Source organism: Acipenser ruthenus, chromosome 2 (assembly GCF_902713425.1).
Source record: "Acipenser ruthenus chromosome 2, fAciRut3.2 maternal haplotype, whole genome shotgun sequence".
In the NCBI taxonomy this organism is placed as follows: domain Eukaryota; kingdom Metazoa; phylum Chordata; class Actinopteri; order Acipenseriformes; family Acipenseridae; genus Acipenser; species Acipenser ruthenus.
This window is the reverse complement of record NC_081190.1, coordinates 12,715,471-12,738,598: the sequence shown is the minus strand read 5'-3', so window position 1 is coordinate 12,738,598 and position 23,128 is coordinate 12,715,471. Positions and strand designations below refer to the sequence as shown.

Here is a 23,128-nt window from a genome sequence, read left to right as displayed (position 1 = left end):
ATGTATGACCCACCGTTATCTTTTTGTGGCCATGTGACAGTGAGTACCCTGTCGCTAGTTCTTGAGTGCATGTGTGCTTTTATGGAAGCAGCTGGGATACACAACAGGAGATGCGTTGCTTAGCAACTAAACTCGCCCATTGCTCAATTGATAGGGAGGTCCTGGATGGCTAGGGGGCGTGCCCGGGGAGCCTGCCCGCAACTCAAATAGTGTCTGCGCCATAGCATGGCTACTGCAAGGCCACAGCCATGCATATATGGGCACTGAGTGAAACCTTGCTGCGTTCACATCGAGGAGGAGAGCGTCGGCTCCATGGAGAGAACTACTACACGAAACCCATCCACTCCAAGACAGTTGATAATGCAGAGATTTCCTTGATGAGCCTGAATCCCAGATGTTATATTATGAATAATATAAACCAGAATAAAAATGTGGGTTTAGGCTCACCCTTTTGTGTAGCAATCTTCAGAATTGCCCTAATTTGGACAAATGCAGATTGGTCTCTTTATTGCACTATATATTGTGGCAATCTCCTTAATTGCAGCTAATGTTTGTGATTTCAGCTGTTCAACATCAGTGTTATATCAAAGTTGTTCTGACATCATCTTGTGTTGTAGAATGATTATTACCTTATTTCTTCCACAAAGTATTTACATTGCATAATTTCCATTCCTTTTATCCAAAGCCACTTGATTTTTCAGAGAACACCTGCTTATCTGTCCCATTCCTAACTCATCCACATACGGACAGCATGATCTGTTATTTATCTGGTTGCAATAGCAACACATTGTTTCCTGTAGTTTCCATTCCATGCAGTGCATATTTCTTTTTCAGTATGACACATAGCACTAGCACATGCACATGTACATACTTGGATGCGTAAGGAATCACTTAACCCTTTTTTCTGATAATGGGACGATGTTTTATTGCTCTCTTAGAACGCCTGCATTTGAATCTTTATTGATCAACAGTAAATGTCTTCAAAATACACAATTTGTGTAGGAGCTGAGCTGAATTTACTAAAATGGGTGCAAGATTTAAAAAAAAAAAAAAGAAAAAATGTAGTCTTCCTTTCTTTACTATAGAACTGGGCAGCTGGCTAAACTTATCAGTTTCTGTTAAGTATTAAGCTTTGCCTTTCTGGATCGTTGTATCTCTAGTTTATACTTCGAGCTGATTTAAAATACAATAGGTTTATATTGGGGGTTTTAATCGAGTAAAGATTAATTGATTAATCATGCCTGTGGGTGTTGATCGATTAAAAAATCATTGATCAATTCATCTTGTTTACTCACATGCTGCAGCAAAAAGCAGTGCGAGAGTAAGAAATCTAGAAAGATGGTGGAGAGTACTTCAAAAGACAATGGCAAACGGGTTACAGGGAAATATACCCAACATTTTGCCATAGCCCAGAACAGTGTTTTTCAAAGGTTATTATGGGGGCGTCAAGACCTGACTGGAAAATACATTTTTCTGACTTCCTGGTGGTTGTAAAAGCTCTTCTGTAAATGGCAGAATCAGTGGATCTCCAGGATGATTGACTCTGTCAACTATTCCTGGCAGGGATCACGTTTAATCTGACCAACCCCGTCCACAGAGCTTGTGTCGTTTCAGACCCATTGTTGCCCAGCTCTCCTTCATTTGAAAGGGTAGCGGTGGCGGGTTTTAATATCAGATACATTTTGTTCACAGATAAAATAAAAATCTAGATTTAGACACAGCTTCAGCTTATAAATAAGGAGGGGGGGGGGGGTTAGCTTTTAGTTTAATTTACGTGATTTGTTGCATTCGAGAGTTCAGCAGTTTATTAAACAAATCTTCACTAAAATCTTTAATATTTAATAAAAAAAGAACCTGGACAACATCACAATTACTATTCGTAATTGCCATAACATTATTTAAAGACTAGTCACAGGTATACTTTAATAACAACACTGTAATAATAATAGTAAAATCTGTTTCGTTAACGTGGTTTTGCTGTGAAACAATTAAATGAGCTTTTAAATCCTCTTATGTCCTTACTTTCTCATTTAAAAGTGGAATGAAGAATGAGAAAACGACAGTGCAACATTTGAGTAACTCGTTTTTTTGTATTGGTGTTAATGCAATTACAAATATTGATTGTAATAAAAGCTATCCATCTTAAGTATATATTATAATTTTATTTAAATTTTTAATAGAAGGGGGGGCAGCAAAAGAAATATCTGAAGGGGGCGCGCAAAAATTTTTGTCGGAACCACTGGCTCAGAAGGAAGGAAAAAGACTACAACTTGCAAGATTTGCTCTTCGGGGCTTTTCATTCAAGGCAGTGCTACAAGTTTATCTTATCATCTGAGTCGCACGTAAGCTGATTTAAGCTTTTAAACAATGTATTCTATTAGTTTAAATCTGCACCAGGGCAGTACATTTACAGCTATAGCCTAGGTCTAATTCTTAATTATGACATAGTCAACTAACTAAACTAAACTAAAATAAAATAGCACTCAATGCAATAAATTACCTGTTAGTTTAAAGTTTATACGAAAAACAGCCCAACATATCCAGCACAGTATTTGTTGCAGTACCGCAGCTAATTTACAGTAATGCATGACACAGTATTTTATGTATATTAAAAGATTTGCTTTGGCTGACTTCAGATTACATGTAAGTAAACATTTTCATTTATTGTCAAATTGTTAAATTAAAGTTGTAAAACGTTAGGTGTCATTATAAATGCTTCGAAAAAATAGCATTAATAACAAGTGTTCCTTTTAGTTGTCTTTCTACAATTGCATATTATAGCAAACGGGTGTGATTAATCGATTAATTAATCATCCAGATTGGATGATTAGTCGATTGAATGCCAAGATTTAAAACCCTAGTTTATATGGTTTCAGCGTTGTCATACATGTTTGCAGGTGTTATGAATAAAAGCAATGGACCAATCTAAAAGGCCTAGGGTATTGGACAGCCCCTTCACTTTAAAATACATAATATAAATGTGACATTTGCAAGCAAAAGGAAATGAACTGCATTTAATAATTGGGTAGGGTGACTGACCACAGTTTCACATAGTAATGACCAGATCCACTGATAATCATATCCATAGGTAAAGCAGCGTCATGTTTTGAAATGTCCACACTTCCCAAGGAAGCTGCCAGGAAGGGACCTATTTCACACGCAAAAGGTTTAATAAATACAGTTGCAGTGGGAGGCAAACTTTACTTCCAGAAAACAGATGCAAACCACCCTTTTGCGGTGCAGCAAACATTCATAAATCCAGCCCACTGTTTTTAATTTAAAATCTGTTGCGATTGAAGGAGCAATGCTGTACAGTAAATAGCTGCAACTGGAGCTGGCTGTTTGGATTTCTTATGCTAGATATTCATTTTGTCCTCCACTGTTACATGATCTCGGAAATGGGCTTACACTTGAGTGCTCTGAGTACCACATGGTGCACATTCTTTGGAATCTTCTTTGTTTTATCACTGCACACTGGCCAGCTTAGATTTGTATTATTGCACCTGAATAAATACTGTACGGCATTTCACCCACTTAGGTCAGTGCATATGTCTTGCAGGGGCATTCTTTGGTTCTTTTCCCAAATCTTAACCTAAATACCAGTGGAGCACCCTATACCATTGGACCGGATGTCAAGGAATGCATGTTTTTGATTCCTATCTTGAAAGGCCAGATGCTGGCCACCAGTAGTTTCATATACAGCAACACTTTTTTGAGCATAAATTCATCTCCCTGTTGCAACTACTAACATGGTTTTTAAAGGCTAGACATGCCAAATTCTCTACATATTTCAAACTCATGGTAATGCAAAATAACAGGTGTACAGCAGGGTTGCCAGCTTTGGGGGTGGATTAAAAAAGAATTCTTAGTTGGCCAAAAAAAGAACTGGTATTTAATTGATATTTGTGGATGTAAACTGATAATAACCAAAGCCTCATAAAGCTTTATAATCTTGTTAACAATGTAATCTCATTCCGACAAAGCAGAGATATGTGGTAGCAAATCACTTTGGCTTTTTGTGTTGAGACTGATGTCTTTATTATTCTCCAGTTATCTGTCTACATCTGACTGGCTCTATAACCAGTATCTCACTATCTAGCTTTTATCTAGAATAATAACATGCAGACATGGAAAAAAGGGGGTAAAAACTCTTTCAGTTCTTACATATATCCATTTGTATGTCACACACATATCCAGTTGTCATGAAACATGGTATTTCTGTTTTTTTGGGGTTTTTTTTAGAATCAGATTCTGGAGATATGGAAGGTTGTCTGTGTGTCTGTCACATTTTTGCATGTTATCATGAGAACCGATTGTCCAGAAATTGTGAAGAATTGTCAGGTATTATACATAAATTATTGAAAGTATCCGTCTGTATGTCACACTTACATTTTTCCATATATCTGTATATCTGCTCATCAAATTGTCATTAAACATTTCATTGCTAATTCTTATCAGTCCCTCCAGGATTCTGCAATTCTGAAATCACAGAATTCAATACAGAATTCACTCAAGGGGGCAGAATTCGGCGATGGCGATTGGGCTATTGCCTGCTGTAGGCTAAAGCACAAGAAACACAAGTCAGAGTTTGAAAAACATGAACAGTGTCTACCAGCTTCCATACAATGACAGGTGCAGTGGAAGAGAAATAAGGTAAACATCTCATATTAAATCAACATAAAATAATTTACTTTTAACGTAACTACAGTATGAAATAAGGAAGACTAAATACTTAATTGTTGGTACCAGTAGCTTCTATGATACGGATCTAAAGTAGTAACTAGGGATGCAACGGTTATGATTTTCCCAAACCAAAACTGAACTGAAACTGACATTTTCATAAAATTTCAAACCAAACGATACTGACAAAAGATAAAATCGAACCAAAACTGAAAACAACATTTTTGTACAAGAAAAAGCATTGGCAATCTCAGCAATAAGCCGGGGGCATTTTTGGGACCTCATCACACACTTGTCTGCATGTAGGGGTTTCATATTACGGTCCCTTAATAATTGTAATATAGTAACATACATCATTAGTTATGACAATACATGGCTCATACTTAATCTGGGTGTTCAGATGTCTAGGGCTGTTTTTTCTTTAGGTTTCTAAAACGCTTTGTTGGTGAAAGCTGCTGGTGCGAGTACTAGCAGGCATATGCAAGCACTCAGCCTGTGTACCATAACTTAAACCTATGTTAACAAGATGCATCCTAAAATTACACTGTTTTTTGTTTTTTGCCCTGTCTGTTAAATTACTCAGTGTAGACCTAATTTACACTTAACAAAAAATGTAATAATGATGCTAAACTGACTAAAACAGCCAAATGCAAAAGTATTGAAAGAAAATAAAATGTTAGTTGAGGTCTCGAACCATTGTAAAACTGGAATAAGCAGGAAACTGGGTGAGGTTGCAAAACAAGCGAAAGGGGTGCTTGATAGCAATTTGAGTCAGGCGGTGCTTACTAAGCACCTGGATTCAGAGGAGCATTGTAGCCTCTCACTTAGAGTCTTAGTACAAATACCTGGAAGATGCTTTAAAGGAGATGCTTCTGTGAGCAGGTCAGTTTATTTTTATTAAGGTAGCCATATTAACTGTGCATATATTACAATTAGTTTTGTTTTTCTGATTACGTTCTGCGTTCTATCGGCATTCTGATTGAATTAAACTGTAAGGGCCTTATCCTTTGAGTCATATGTATTATAGCAACCAGCATACTATACAAGGAATGTGTGTATGTTTTGGGGAGCTGGCAGCGGGCCTGAGTTCTAGCTTTTTTGCTGACATAAATCTAGATGACATTTTAAATTATAAGTGTTTCTTCATCAGAAACTATTTTAAAATGCTGCCAAATATCTCAGTCACTTGGCTGCAAGCATGTTGATTTAAATCATTTTAATTTTGAAAACCATGAACTGCAGTTCTACTCAGATGTGATCCACATGCGATTTGCCACTTCCAACCAATACATTATTTTATTAATTCTACAGTGTGTCTAATTGTATAATACATTATTATAATGAGTGATGCAATAAGACTACAACTTATTTGTCACGGTAAATAAAAAATAAAAACATCAACTTCCAAAAAGTCTTTGACAAAGTGAAGCATGAAAGACTAATCATAAAGTTGCAATCTGTGGGAATACAAGGAAATATATGCAAGTGGATACAAATCCGGTTAAAACATAGGAAGCAGAGAGTACTTGTAAGAGAAGAAATCTCTAACTGGGGAACAGTGTACTCATTGGGGTGCTACAGGGCTCCGTGCTTGGACCTCATTTTTGTAATCTACATCAACGACTTAGCTCGATGGATAATTAGCAAACTTGTCAAATTTGCAGATGACACAAAGCGGGGAAGTGGCTGACTCCCTTTTAGCCACCTAGGTAATCCAAAAAGATTTAGACTGCATATAGAACTGGGCAAATTAAATGTAATGGCAACAAATGTAAAGTGTTACTTGCCAGTCAGAAAAATGCAGGATCCAAATACCAAATGGGAGGTATAGAACTGGAACGGGCTCATTAAGAGAAAGAGCTTGGTGTTGTAATAGATTCATCACGGTCAGCAACCACACAGTGTGGGGAAGCAATCAAAAGACAAATAGAATGCATGGGTATATAGCCACAAGTGTAGAATACCAATCCAAGAAAGTTATGGTGAGGCTGTATAATGTACTGGTCAGACTGCACCTAGAATACTGTGTCCAGTTCTGGTCACCACAGTACCAAAGGGACATTGTGCCCCTAGACAGTCTAATGAAGCGCAACCAGACTGATCCCAGGCTTTAGGAATGAGCTGAAAGAACAGAATCTGTTTAGACTGGAAAAAATAAGAATTGAGGGGACATGATTGAAGTCTTTTTAGAATCTTAAAAAGAGTTGACATAGTTTACACCAACTGATACCAGAAACCAGGACCCAATGGCACAATTGTAAATTAAGTAGACCTAGACTAAGGACAGAGAGAAGGAGACTTCTTCACACAGATAGTGGCAAGGGTATCACAGATCCTTTAAGACCCAACTTGACAGAATTTTGAGATCAATCAGCTACTTAGAACAGGATATGCTTAGATGGGCCAAATGGCATACTCTCAATCGTAAATGTTCCTGTATTCTTATGTTCTAAATAAAGCTGCAAATATACCATTGTCCATGAGTGACCACCCAGCTCTCAAGTAGTTTCTTAGAGTTGTCAGCAGCAATTAGATTTGCTTACATTGTTTACAGCATTTAAAATATATATACAATGAATGAAATTCAAAGGTTTATAAATTAAACTGTATTTTTTAACAACATAACCAGGAAACAGTATGTAAATTCTAATAATATGTCACATAATTAGCCACAGAATCTTCCATTTTAATTTTTTTAAAGTATTTTAATGTTTCAGAATCTTCAGGGGACTGCCTTATTATATCCTATTCTAAACATACTGTTGATATATGTTGTGGTCATTATTTAGTGCAAGTTTGCATTATTTAACCCTTTGCGGTCCATTTATTCAGCGCGCGTCAGGTCCGATTTATTTTCACACGTGCAGTTTATTTTAGACGCACTGTTTAAAAGTATTTTTTTTCACAGTAAAACAGGTTTAAAAGGCACTGCATATCAACAGGACACTCAGTACTGCATCTCCAGCACCGCCCCACCCCTTGTTCGCTATATTTTTCAAATAACTCGTAATAATAGTACATACCGATAAATCATCTCTTGATCATCTCGTTTTATCACCAAACTCCTCAATAATGCAATCTAAGTCATTATTTTATTACTATAACATCTCAAAAAGCTCTGCAAATGTCTGTGATATTCTCTGAGCGCTGGATGCGGAAGCAGCTATCTTGTTTGTGTATGTCCGTGTTATCTATGTGGTGTCGGGTCTATCAGTATTCATGAGATACGGCCCTTTTTTTTTTGGCTTCTCTTGGCTCCTATCAGTCTCACTCTGCCATTGAATGGTTTTCTCGGCTTTTTCCGGAGAAAAAACGACTGGAGACCTGTTTTCTGCGTCTTTTTGATGATGTCGGACAGGGTCCGACATTGGACCGGAAAGGGAAAATTGTGATGTTGGACCAGGTCCGACATAGGACCGCAAAGGGTTAATGGGGGTGTATGGAAACTGACTGACAGTCGTGGCTGGAGATCAATGTCACTGACATGCTTGTTAGTAAAGGCTTATCGTAACTCAAGAGGTGTCCACACAGTGTTAACAGTATGATATGTTCTGGGGGTTCACAGGGAGGGAGCCTGGGCTATAAGAATAGCTTGTTAGATCATAGATTGGGTTGGTAGAGGAGAGACCACTAGAGAAAACATATAAAAGGCTTGTCTTGCTTGATGAGGAGAGGCGTGGCCTCCAAGACCGTGTACAGCATCCCAGAGGATAAAACAGGTAGCAGATGTAATCCTGAATCCTTCGAGGATGGAACAGGTAGCAGATGTAAACTTGAATCCTTCGAGGATGGAACAAGTAGCTATAGCAAAGCTGAATCCTTCGAGGATAGAATAGGTAGCGGATGCAAACCTGAATCGCTCGAGGATGGAACAGGTAGCGGATGCAAACCTAAAAATGAAAGGACAGAAGAGTAGTTTCCCTGGCTATTGGAGAGCTGCTCACCGTGGGAGTGGAGAGCCTCCCTCAGCAAATCTGAAAGCAGGTGGAAAGTAGAAGGTTAGTTAGGAAGAGAGAGAACTGAGCCTCTGATTTTTAGGTTAGTAATAGCGCATGAGCTGCAAAAGGATAGGTGTGGCCGGGGATCCATTGTACGATGAGAACCCCCCTTATCCGAAGGCAGAGTTGGTGTAGTCTGACCCGAGGTCGGGGCAGGGAGATCACTTGCCCCCCAAAAGAAGGACCTCCGGCTCCATAGAAGTTCCCCAAAACCGTGCGACAAACAAGAATAAAAGGACCACGTGCCAATGCACAGGAAAAACACACAAGACAACAGCAAAAATGGGGGTTAGATAGATGTATGGATTATGTGTATGTGTAACTGTACCTACATCTCTTGCTTAGTGGAGAGGAAAACCCTCCTTGTGGGAAGAAACCTCTGGTCCAGGGGAAGAGATAGCCCCCACTCTGAGCAAGCAAGCTGAGCTGTGGAAATGTCAGAAATGGAAGAGTGAATGTACAAGTCAACTGGTGCTTCTTCCCTGACATTTTCTGGGTGGCAATGCCAATGGGGTTAATCCTGAAAGCAGGGAAGGGGGGCTATAAATGGTCCTGCCATGAACCCTTTATGTGTCTCAGATTGAATGAGAGTGCTGACCGATTGACGGTCCGAAGTTGCTGAGTGTAAGTTATTGTAAATATGCGATGATACTGGGAATTTTGATAGGTCGGTAGAAAATTAATTTTGCAGACCGTCGATGAGATAGGTTGTAAAAAGCTGGTCTGGGATGTTCGAGGGCTTCAATCAGAGCTGGGATGATTATTGGGGTGGAAACTGAGCAGATTTGAATGTCATTTCTTGGGGACGGCTGGGCAGACTGATTGAGAGTGGGCGTCCCCACAGTAGTTGCATATATGAAGATTCCTGCAAAACTTGGATAAGCAGACAGAGGAGTTGAAATTGTTACATATTTGTTTGGAACCAGCAAATCTGATGTTGCGACCATATTTATCTGTGTTCCTGGAAAAAGAAGGTGGAGCTGATGCATGGCATGCATGAGGAGCTGTAACTGGAGCTGTTATCCTGTCCCTGAAGCGTGGCGGAGTGGAAGGGGCCGCTCTGTGGGATGTTGATGGTAAAGCAACAAGGACACAAGGAAGTGGAATGTGCTGTAGAAGCGCAGACTGTGTGTGCGTTTGCTCTTACCCCCCCCCCCCCCAAGACTCTATTAAACAGATTGTGATCAGAGATGGCCCAGTTAATAATGATGATGTATAGTAATCCAGCTCCAAATGGCGATGAGGGTAGGCAGTGCATATTATGTCCCGGTACACAGAAAAAGCCAGCACGAATTCCCCAAGGGTAAGATTTTTGAGCAGCCTGGGGTTGCTGGACTTGAGTGTGACGGTGAGGCCAGAGTGTGATTTCTGACTATTGGAGCTTGCTGTGGACCTTTAAGGGTGGCTGATGCCAGGTTGTAGGTGGGAACCTCAGCTGCGGGAACTGGAAGTAATGAACCGGAAGAGACAGCAGCCGGGGCCGAAATGGCAAATGCTGAGCCTGGAGTAATGATGATTGCTTTTTTATCTGAAAAAAAATTAGATTTTGAGGAGACTCCAGCAGGGAGCTTTCCTGATCTCAGAGTTGGTTCATGCTGAAAAAATCTAGATTTTTAATTCAAGCAAAGAACGGGTTGCAGCGTATGCAGAAAAGCAAAACACTTGACAAGAGAGATAGGGGTGATTAGGCTTTAAATAGGTAGTAGGTGATGATTGACAGGAGCAGAACATTAGAAAAGCCCTAGCTCCCACCCCCCGAAACTCACTTAAAGGTTAACATTAACACGACTATTCCACAATTATTTCTGTGCTTCTAGGGTGTACAGCTGTGGCCAAATGTTTTGCATCACCCTATAGAATTAATTAATTTTGCTTTATAAAGTTGACTTAAACCTGTTTAGTAATGTTACGTTAACATGTTTTTCCATATACTGAAAATCTGACAACATTGAAAAAATTGACATTTCGAAATCTAACATGAACTACTTACTGTACTATTGTGGTTTTCAGTAGACTTTTGTGATATAATTTTTTTGGTTTCTTTGATTACATGATAAATAAAAGATCTAAATTACTGCAAACTGGTCTGTAATTTACTAATCTGGTGACTAGAAAGACTTTGTCCATTGAAAACAGGTTAGTAGACCTGCACAGGGAATAATTAATTTAATGGAATCTTTTAAATCTTTTAAAATAAAATAAAACAGTAAAAACAAGTTATTTAAAAATAACCAGAAAAAAAGCAGATTTTTTAAGTAGTTATTAGTCAAATTAAAGTTCAAAATACTGAACAGTAAATACTATTGAAATTTAAAAGGTAAAAGTACAAAATACATATATGTAGTCGGCCATGACTAAACACACCTGCAGACTGTAACAGATTAATAATGAATGTGATGTGTACCGTAGAGTATTACATTATATCATCAGCCTTAGACAGAGGAGCAGGCAGTGACCACCATGGGCTTCAAAAGCCTATGTCTTATAGATGATGTTTTGATTTCCCTCAGGGAATAATCTCAATGGTAATTGATATGTCTGATTTTCACTCATTGATCTTCTCATGTCTTGAAAAAAGGAAGAGGTCATGTTTTCAGTGGTGCAGAGATGTTTTTAAATGCATAATGTTAATATTAAGATGTGAAAGAAGAGCTGGAAACTGACCAATCATTCCCACTATTCTTGACTCTCTTTCTTATGTATTATACTCATTAACACTGTTTTTCATTAAAAGGTCATTGGCGCAGAATTTGATAAGTCATTTGCAGAAAATGCATTTTTCTCTATGCAGATTTTAGGAAATTTGACTGCAGATTTCCGTGGGGACTATCTAGTATAGTATTGCAAAACCAGTAAGTTATTGAACAGAAATACATCCTAACAGTTTCCAGTAACATTATTTAATTAACTACTATAGCTGTCCAAAACTGAAAGCATCTGAAAGATGACCTAAACGGATGGTAAGCGGATACAAATCCATATGTTCATATGTACATTGAATTCACCTTACATAAATTATGCCAGAGAGTGAACTAATGTTAAACAAATGCTGTGAACTGTGAAGTCATGCAAAGGGTGTGCATTAAAAGCAAAAACGGTGATTTAAAACAGTAGATGAGATAAACAGAGCCATAAACTCAAATAATTGGAAAGTTTTGGTAACCCTTTCAGCTACAGCATACCCCGAATTGCATCTCACTTCATCTGTGTGGCCAGAGGTACAGCCAGCACAGTGTGCAATGCAATAAGCAAAAATCAAATTACAGGGTTATGTTGCAGCTGATAATGGGTTTAAGTCATAGATAAAAAGGTCAGGAAGGACACATTTATCTCATGTGACCTTAAATATCTGTTCTGAGAAAAAAATTACATTTTCAGTGTCAGTAGGTCCATAGTTTTAATTTCTTCCCTTTTTGTCTGAACAGTTTTGTCAATGTAAAATAATCCTGTTGACTGGTGTTTTTAACCTTTTGTTTTTATTTCAAATGTTATTAATATGTTTTCAGATAATCAGAATATCGATGTGATGGTACAATTCATCATAAAAAGAGAGAAAAGTCTTAGGGGCTTTTAGTTACTATTATGCATATTAAGCTTGTTGCTTTAGGTTAAAGTAGACAATTTCATTTGCATTTTGCCACACCCCTTTAGCCTCTCAAAGCTTTGATTTGCACAGCATGCTTAACACTGACTTTGGTCACTCTTCAGTTGCTCAATCAAACCACATCAAACACATATAATTCATCCATGCTTATTCCTGTTGTTGCTTTAAAACTTTCATTTATTTATTTATGCATTTATTTATATAGTTGTCCATTAATCATGCTTTAAAAGACCATTCCTGTACATTTGCTACTGTACAGTCTGTCATAGTTTTGCTCTCTAGACCAGATTATTGACCAGTTTGACCCTGCTCCTGCTATTACTGGAAGTGGGTGTAAATTACTAAACTCTGTTAAACCTGGGGATGCAAAACAGAAATGTATGTTTGTTATTCTGTTAATGACTGTACACAGTAAGCTATATAAAGCAAAGGTAACAACCACTTTTAAAAGGAAAACAAAAACCTTGTAGAACTGAGAAAAAAAAAAAAAAAATCAAATATCTGTTTTTATCTTAGAATTGTTTATGAATCTGCAATGAAAATTTGTAAATTGCAATTAGGCAATTACAAACTCTTTTTTTGTTTACCTTACTAAATTTGAGTTATATTGTTATTATGTTGATGGTAATAAATAATAGAAATCCTAGACATTTAGGAAAACCCTAATGAACTAATGAAAGAAGTCTCATGAGTTTCATGTTTAACATCACCCCTTCTTTGAAATCTCGATAATTGATTCAGGTAACATGATAGCATGTGTGTCACATTTTCTCCCCATTATATGTCATTGTTGAACATTTTAAAGCAGTTTATCTGCTTTAGGTTTCTACTCACCATCTGGACAGGATGATACCGGAGTATGTCTTTATTAGAAATGCGTATGTCTGTTCTGTAAGCAAATAAATCTGACTACATCAAACAGTCCCCTGATCACAGTTATTTTTTTTCTAGGTGTTTGGCTGAGCAGTTGCGTGCTGGAGATAGGAATGAACCACAGTGCAGATTCACTTTTACTGAGCACTAGCCTCTTGGGAGTTACTAATAGGCAGAGTGCCAAAGGGGTGAAGGCAGTGCTTGAGATCAAACTGCTGTGCAAATTATTTTTTAAGCTCAGCTCACCGCTACCACCCCTGTGCTTACTCGAGAGGGCGAAGACGAACACACACTGTCCTCCGAAGCGTGTGCCGTCAGCCGACCGCTTTTTTTCACACTGCGGACTCACCATGCAGCCACAGCGTCGGAGGACAACGCAGCTCTCGGGCAGCTCACAGGCAGGCCCGCAGGCGCCCGGCCAGACTACAGAGGTTGCTGATGCGCGGTGAGCCGAGGACACCCTGGCCGACCTAACGCTCCCTCCCCCCGGGCGACGCTCGGCCAATTGAGCGCCGCCCCCTGGGAGCTCCCGTCCTCGGTCGGCTGTGGAATAGCCTGGACTCGAACTCGCGACGTTCAGACTATAGAGCACATCCTGCACTCCACGTGGCGCGCCTTTACTGGATGCGCCACTCGGGAGCCCCCTTTATTTTAGTTCTAAGGTACATACAAAACACAACAGATAGTAAGCCAACTTAAATTGAATGTAAAAACATGTATTTTTCCCTTGACGTCTAGTCTTCACAAAACCTACTTAAACCAGTGTAGGAGTTTTAATTAGAACACTAAAAGACTTCTGTCCTTTGATAAAAAAAAAAAGTTTTTTCTCTACATTTATCTGGAATTGCTGAAGGATATGTTCTGGCTATTGTCATCGTCTTTGATCCTACTTTGGGAACGCTGTATGGAGCATATCTTTACTGTTAAGCTCCAGTTGACAACACTAACCAGCCTATGATGTAGCATGTTAAAAAGTTTTTGGCCTGAGAGGTCACTTGTGGGTGGCATATCTGTGTTTTTTTTTTCTTTTTTTTTTTCATTTTCAACATGGAAATGGTGAGCCTTTCATTTCCTGGAGATTATCGTAAACATCCACTGCTTGTCAGACTGCAGAGCTGACACTGGGAGGCCTGCCAGAGCACGCAAAACTGTGTCTGTTTGGGGGGCATGGGGAGGGCACTGTTTAGCTTTAAGGAATTCCTGTTGATCAAGTAGATCACAGCAACACCACACATAGCAGGTGTGATGGATGAGTCTTCCAGTGAGGATCATAACTATTGCCTTTTGACTTGTGCATAACTTATTTTTACAAAAGCACATGTTGTTCTAAAACATTTTAAATGTTATATGTCTAAATAATATTATGAGAAGTTTTAAATTAGTGTTATACCACCAGTAACTACAACCATCTTAAAATACAAAAATATAATATCATATTGTTTATAACACCATACTCATTACTCATTATTGTTTCATTATTTATTTATTTATTCATTTTTTTTTATCTGTGCTGTCCAATTTTTACCCACATGCCAGATAATCGTAAATCAGCATTTTATATGTGAAGTGTTCTAAATAAATGTACTTTCTGCATGATACAATGCACAATTTTAAATGAAGTTTACAAATTATACACAACATAGATATTCCCATTATTTTTTACTTCCATTTGGCTGCTGCTCGCTGGTGGGAGAGCTGCCTCCCTGTACGCTAGTAGTTTCCATAACAGCGAATGATGCTTCCATTCATTTTCCTTGATCTCGTTGACATGCATTTTGATTAACATGGTCCCCTTATCTAGTCATTGAGAAAAGGAAGTGATGTACATGACCTGCGACAATTAAGCTTTGTAACGAGAAATGCGTTAACGGCCTCATTGACTCACTTTCAAAGCATTAATTAACTGATTGATTTTATTAAAAAATGTTGTTTGAAAATCACTTGCTACTAAAGTTGTCGTTAGTATACCGCGAGTTTGATTTAATAACACTGGTTTTTGAAAATCCCCCCCACAGTGCCTAAGTTGCTTCGATTTTTTCTTAAAAAGCAGGTAGGGGAAGAGGTAGGGGAAAAGCAAAAAATTAAAATGTTGAAAGCAGCTGAAATTGCTCAATGGCATGTCTCTCTGGTTTAGAGCACGAAAATAGTTGGAATTCTCAACATCTCATTAGACCCTAATGCGATCAGTGATGACTTCCTGTTTGTGACTACTGTGGGCTAACTTTTACATAAAAAAAGGATAAAGATCTTTTGAGAGGATATGTTAGATAAGCAGTCTTTAGACATGCTTTCATTCCCCTGACTCATTTAGCTCCTACTTACCAAGTAAAACTGAAATGCCCTCCAGCTAGGGTTTTTTGGATCATAAACTGATAATAAAAAAGACTTGCAAGTAGAAATTTACGATAATGGGTTGTAAAATAACTTTCAAATTACAGGGAGTCAAGGCTTCTGGTTTGTGTCAGGGTGCAGTGGTCATTATGGTCCCCTGTTTAATGGCTGCAGGTGTGAGTTGTTTTTTCGTAAAGCGTTCTGTTACACTTAACCCCATTATCTCCACCTGTTACTGATGCCGCATTTCTCCACACTATTTATGGCTACTACGATAAGAGCAATTTGTCAGTAAAATGGTAAATGACTACTAATGGCTTCCAAATGACTGCCCGGCAGTGGTGTTCAAAAGTTAATTCCCACTAATACTAAAGGTCCACTAGCAGATCAGAGTTTTATAGGGGGTTAAGTAGATGCTGTGTTTCATTGTCAAAGTTTCTTTTTTGGTTGCTTTGCTGCAGAGAAATATGCATGAAGAAAATTGGTGGAATACCAATGCTTGGTGATGCTTTACTACTTTGTGGCTAAACAGGAGGCATGTATCTGACTTTTGTTGTCATTGTAAAATGTTATATAAGGAACAACAAACAGTAAACATCCCCACTCACAAACACTACCCAACAAGTACTGTGACACAGGTTGTTATCTTGTAGAGTAATGATCACTAAAGCATTGTGAATAAAACACTGACATGCTAGCTGAAAAATATGCTAATGTGCTACTTTTCTAATTGATTCTGATGATGGTCATACAGCATTACACTGACCAGTAAAAGTATTCCTTGACGGTGTGGCTTATGTGCTGACTTTTGCTGAATGTTGCACCGGCATGGCACTTACCATGTATGGTGGTGTATCTTTGGACAGGAGCTAATTTCATAAAAACAAGCACTCCTAATCGGACAGGAAACTTGTGTCTTTGTATACACATTTTGTCTGGATCAGACAAACAAGGGCTCTTGGGAAATTGTTCATGACCACAATCAAAGTTTAGAAAAATCAAAGTATGCTAATGTCAGGGTGTCTTTTTTTTTTCCTTCAAGCTTTTCATTACAGGCAGTTTCTAAAATAAGTCACCTTTCCACAAATGTGGTAGTATTACACACCAGTACACCTCATGTTTTTGTGAATTCTGTAATGTATTTTTAGACCTTAAACCTTATCTGCTATTAGATAGGGGTACTGTGAGCTTGGTAATAGAAGGGATAGCAAAACCCCGTCCTATTCATACTGGGGGTCTCCACTTTCAACTATTGACAGAAAGTTGTTGTTGTTTTAATGTTTTTGTTTACTGTCGAAATGCTTTCCTAAATTTGTCTCGGTTTTGAGGTCAAGAGCATTAACCTTTTGAGGCATATGTGGTTAAAGTGGTGTATGAAATGGTCAAGAACCACACAGTTAATTCCTCCGAGCATGCTTTTAGTGCGTTCTGCTGCTGTAAGTATGCTTCACTTCATTTTGCATGTCCTTTGTGGTATGCTTGAAACTTCCACTTCTCCCAACCACACCCCCCCACTCTCCCCATACAAAAAGCTCAACATACTTAAGCATTGCTATGCAGCTCAGCAGTCATTACCTGCTAGATAGTTGACCATATGGAGCATCTTGAGATAAAGCCAAGTAATGTTGGCAGAGGAAAATATTAATACTATTATGATAATTTTGTAGTTCATAATTTAAACTGTATTTGTTTTGTTTGGATTTTTCTATTGGATCCCAGTTGGGTTTTTAAGACCATGATGCAACAGTTTATCTATAGGGTTGAAATGTTTGCATATCCTAAATAAGAAGCAAAAGATTCTCATCAAAATACAAGGAGCAGAAGTAGTAATGTTAACAAGTATGTCAGTAACATATGTCCCCATCACAGCTGTGAATTTAATATTAGAGCTATCAGTAGGATGAAAAAGCTGTGTACAGATTAATATACTGTAGAATAAGAAATGATAGTTTAATATTGAATAAGTGGTATTTAAGACCTAGCTAATGTAGTGTTAGTATAATGCTAAAGTGTATTTTCTTGTGTTCTCAAGATACATGCAAAAATGTGTTACATACCAGTGACAGATGTAGAGACAAATGTTGCTAGTATATTTTACAAAGTAGTTGATTCAAGATTTATATATAAAATGAACTATTCATTGCAGTCAAGGTTCTGCGCTCTGAATGCCACTGTCGCCCGCCCCCACAGTATGGACAGATGGCAAAAATTACAGGGATTTTGTTAGTTCTGCCTTTATATTTTAAATAAACAGAACTCAATTTCAAATAAGGTCAAATTACAAACATTTTAACAGCCATGCTAATGTAAAAACAGTAATATCTGTGCATACAAGAACCTTCTGGATACTAACCTTAATAACTGAGTGTTAGTCAAGATCAGCCTGATCCATTTGTGCTACAGAGGCCCTATCCATCGAGTTCTAAAGATACCCAGTCATGGTCCCCACATGTTACTGTATTTATTTTTGTCTGCCAAACCTTTAATTACTAAACTAAGTCTCATACCACTCAAGTCTTTAATTAAGTAAATTGTTTGCAACCACCAACATTATTATCTGTTGTGAGCTTCAAATAAAACAGTACCACACATTGCAAACTTAGAATAAGCTTTGTATGGATACATCAAACCTAATTTAAAACAAAATCACATGTTTTTATACAGTGACTCATTAATTGTGTTCTACAGATTTCAGAATTGTTGTGGTCTGCTGTTTTACAAGCAAATATCAAAATACCATACAATATATTTGTGTAAAAGGTCATTTATTTAATTTTAATTGCAATTGCTTCATACACTTTTTGCACATCTAATGTACATGTATCCAACATATTTATATAATTATATAGATCCATACTGGAAGGGACACTGTAATGCAGCTGTTGCCAACCATGTGTTTGCGGAAACTGGTCAATCCAGCAATTTAAAACATCATTTTAAGCACATTTTTTCACAAACCACACCACATGTGATATAAACAGAATGCATGAAGGCCCACAAGGAGACATTATAAATATATGTATTCATTTGTAAAGAGTTTTTTTTTTTTTTTTTCTCTCTACCATAAAGAATCTTAAATATGTGTAGGGGAGTAAAGGCTTGTCCCTGATAGTTCACCTAAGAAGAAGCTGCCTAAAAAACATTAGTAAAGTATCCTTTTATCATTTGAGAAAGCTAAACTTAGCTATTATCTCTGTACTTGATGTTGAAAGACTAATGCATGCTTTTGTTTCATCTATAATTGATTATTGTAATGTACTTCTCTGGTATCCCAAAATGTGTGGTGTCTTGCATACAGCTCTTTCAGAGCACTGCCTCTAGAATTCTGACTGAAACCAGAAAAAGTGAACATATTATCACTGTTTTGTTGTAAAGTTCAATTGATGCATTTCCAATGAGTGGACATCACCATTAACCATGGGCCTAAAAAGATTGAAAATATGTAAACTTCTATTTGAATGAGCCCCTTTAGTAGCTCACACAACAACCAATTTCACATATTTTTCCAGCTTTTTTCTCAGTCAGTTGTCACATCATTTTATTAAAAATGTATTAACACGTAACTGGTTTTCAAGCTGATCCTAGCAGTACATAACATAGAAATACACTTCTACAAAAATGTAAATATGTACAACATAAACATGAAAAACACTTAACTGCGTGAAAAAAGGATAACTTTTGATCTTTGTAATTTCCTGTCATATTAAAATCATACTGTTTTCCACCAGATTATTTCTGTCAGACAAGGCAGCTCCTTTTCCTGTGGCACAACTTAATTGAACGCTTCACAAAAGGGTGCCTTTCTACTTTTTTATTGTGGTGAAAACGTCATTTTTGTTTATTGTTGATGAGAAATTTGCTGTTACCAATTCAGCATTACTTAAGGTTTTTGTACCATACACAGCATAACGTTATTTTATCTGTTGTAATATTCAAACCTAATACCAGTTTATTAGATGGTGGGGAGGTTCTGAGATGCAGCATCTTATTCAGACATCCTCTTTAATTGTAACAAGTATGCACTTCATAAAACAAAGCTTGCATTCAGTTGCATAATATGTATGTTCTATCTGAGACAGTAAGTACATTTTCAATATTTATTTTATTTATTATTTATTTATTTCTTGGCAGACGCCCTTATCCAGGGCGACTTACAATTGTTACAAGATATCACATTATTTTTACATACAATTACATTATTTTTACACATTATTTTTACATACAATTACCCATTTATACAGTTGTTTTTTTGTTTTTTTATTTGAACTGGAGCAATCTAGGTAAAGTACCTTGCTCAAGGGTACAGCAGCATGTCCCCCACCTGGGATTAAACCCACGACCCTCCGGTCAAGAGTCCAGAGCCCTAACCACTACTCCACACTCCACACAATAACAACATTTTTGAATCCGTGGAAACTGGTCATGTCTGCACAGGGAGCATTTTGTCCATTTAAAATTGTATTTAAAAATAGAAGGTTGTTACCATAACCCATATTGACATTAAAATCATATGTGTTTCTCTGGAATGTTATAAACATGAAAAAATACAATTTAAAGATGGATAAATGTTTGTTTTGCTTCCCTAAGCTACAGCATTTTGACCGATTGGATGTAACTCCCAACAATTAACAAATTGCACAAAAAACAAAGTAAGCCAATTATATATTAAAAAAATGTCAGCGTGTCCTAAATGACTTATTATTATTATTATTATTATTATTATTATTATTATTATTATTATTATTTGGCAGACGCTTTTATCCGAAGCGACCGAAACATACACATATACAATATATACAAAATAAATATAAATAAAGGAAAATAGAAAAATATATAGAAATAGGAATTTACAAATAAAGGTTGAATCAGTGGGTTTTGAGAAGATGGTGGAAAGCAGTGAAAGACTGAACAGCCATGAGGAGAACCGATAGCTGCTCCCACCACAGGAGGACAAGGGAAGAGAAGGAGTGAGCACGGGAGGAAGGAGAGTGAAGAGAAGGAGTGAGCACGGGAGGAAGGAGAGTGAAGAGAAGGAGTGAGCACGGGAGGAAGGAGAGTGAAGAGAAGGAGCGAGTACGGGAGGAAGGAGAGTGAAGAGAAGGAGCGAGTACGGGAGGAAGGAGAGTGAAGAGAAGGAGCGAGTACGGGAGGAAGGAGAGTGAAGAGAAGGAGTGAGCACGGGAGGAAGGAGAGTGAAGAGAAGGAGCGAGTACGGGAGGAAGGAGAGTGAAGAGAAGGAGCGAGTACGGGAGGAAGGAGAGTGAAGAGAAGGAGCAAGTACGGGAGGAAGGAGAGTGAAGAGAAGGAGCGAGTACGGGAGGAAGGAGAGTGAAGAGAAGGAGCGAGTACGGGAGGAAGGAGAGTGAAGAGAAGGAGCGAGTACGGGAGGAAGGAGAGTGAAGAGAAGGAGCGAGTACGGGAGGAAGGAGAGTGAAGAGAAGGCATAACAAGTCGGCCAGTAAAGGATGAGCAGAGAGGGTGAGAGGGAGTATAAGGAGACACGAGGGATTGGAGATGGGAAGGGGCATTATGATGACTAGAGCGATACGCAAGAGCAAATATCTTAAAATGAATGTGAGCAGAGATAGGTAGCCAGTGGAGAGTGCGAAGCAGAGGGGCAGCGTGAGAGTAGCAGGGTTGGGAAAACACCAGATGAGCAGCAGAATGTTGAATAAGTTGAAGAGTGAATAGCCGAAGCAGGGAGACCAACGAGGAGAGAGTACCGATAATCCAGTCTAGAAAGAACAAGAGCTTGGACCAGGAGGAGTGGAATAAGTCGATGGAAAAGGGTGGATTCTATAGATGTTGCTAAGAAAGAAACAGCAAGTATGTGTTAGTGAAGAGACTTGTGAAGTGGTATGCATCATCTTAAAATGCTTATCCATGAGAAAAGCTATTAAACTGCTTTTGTTAACTAAATTACATGAACAGTGAACCCTTTATATACGCCATCAATTACAGTGCACTTTATTAAAGAAAAACATTAGTTAAAACCAATCCAATAACCATCATGCATATATACTGTGTATATATATATATATATATATATATATATTGTAAGAAAGAAGTAACGTCGCCTTTAAGGAATGGCGGCGTTACTACAGAAAATGAAGCAAACAGCACCCAGGAACCGGAGCACTAATTGGTAGGGCGGGGTTCCTGGGGTATATAAGGAAGTAGGGTAGGACAGGACGGGGGTGATCGTGGGGAGCACCGCCGGATTGTCCTGCAGGAAATACCCAGAGAGCAGAGAGTGTTGTTAAAACTTCGCAAGGTAAAGCGAACAGGTTTTGTTTTGTGAACAAGAGTTTTGTTTTGTGTAAATTGTGAGCGGTTTCCCTCTTGGTGAGGTAGCCTTTTGTTTTGCTAGTATAATTTGTTTTATTTAAACGTTTGTGTGGACGCCGCTCGTCAGTATTAAGTAAAACAGTTCCGCAGCTTCCGTGTCGGTTGAGGACCGTCACGGCGGCCGACTGTGTGTCTGTGTGAGGTATCCGGGACTTGAAAAGAGACTGTATGAGTACGCGCTGCAGGAGCAGCGAGTAGAAATAAAAGGGAAAAGAAAGCGGACGAAAACAACAGTTTGGTTTGCAGGACACGTTTTATTGTAACAGGAAAATAAGCACGTTGTACACAGGGGTGCTCTGGAACCACCCAGGACACTGGCTGCCGGGGTTCGTCCCCACAGTCTGGATACAGTCATCAACGCCGTTGGGCACGTCTTGCTTAGGAGGCGGGGCACAGGAGTGTTCATCCAGGAGCTCTTATTCAGGGCCCCATTACATACTCCAACCAAGAGTCTTCCCGGTACCTGTTACCTGTGTTACAGCGAGATTCCAGCAGAGGGAGTCGGCGCTGTACTTACCTGTTACCTGTGTTACAGCGAGATTCCAGCAGAGGGAGTTGGCGCTGTCCTTACCTGTTCCTGTGTTGCAGCGAGGCTCCAGCAGAGGGAGTCGGCGCTGTCCTTGCCTGTGCTGCAGCGAGACTCCAGCAGAGGGAGTCGGTGCGGTTCTTACCTCTGGGCCAGAGAGCCTGCAGCGAGCGAGGAGTCCGTGGATACTTACCCGTGTTGCAGGATTACCCCAGCAGAGGTAGCGGACTTCTACAGGCTCCGACCTGTAGGGACTTGGTATTCTATACTAGATAGAGAGGGGCGAAGAAGTGAGACAGTTAGTGTCCCGTACAGGGCATTCAGTGATTTAAAGAGTCTCTTGTGTTTGAATATTGTAAATAAAAGTTACTTGCCTGCAATCTCTACGTGTCTGTGCTCGTCGGTGGAAGCCGTTGAGAGGAGTATCCCGCAGGGTACCCCTCCAGTTTGTTACAATATATATATATATATATATATATATATATATATATATATATATATATATATATATATATATATATATATAAGAAAAAGGTAATGTAGGTACACAAACATGTGAATAATTGATAAAACATCAATTCCTTCTTCAGAATAGAATATTCATTCCAAGAGGTTCCAAAGGGCCTAATTTGAAAATTAATTTGCATTCTTTTTGCTTCCTGGCTGCATTGGTCCCATAGCAGTGATTTATATCACAAATTATAATGTCTTCTGCAGTGTGATACCCTGACAAGGAAAATGAAATGAATAGCTAGTTGAGGCACCTTT

At 38.5% G+C, this 23,128-nt stretch overlaps 1 protein-coding gene across 1 annotated transcript in view; it reads left to right on the top strand.

The window, feature by feature from the left end:
• The window catches only part of LOC117403813 (cilia- and flagella-associated protein 299), a 156,034-nt gene that overhangs the window by 88,632 nt on the left and 44,274 nt on the right, over positions 1 to 23,128 (top strand). The window lies entirely within an intron of this gene.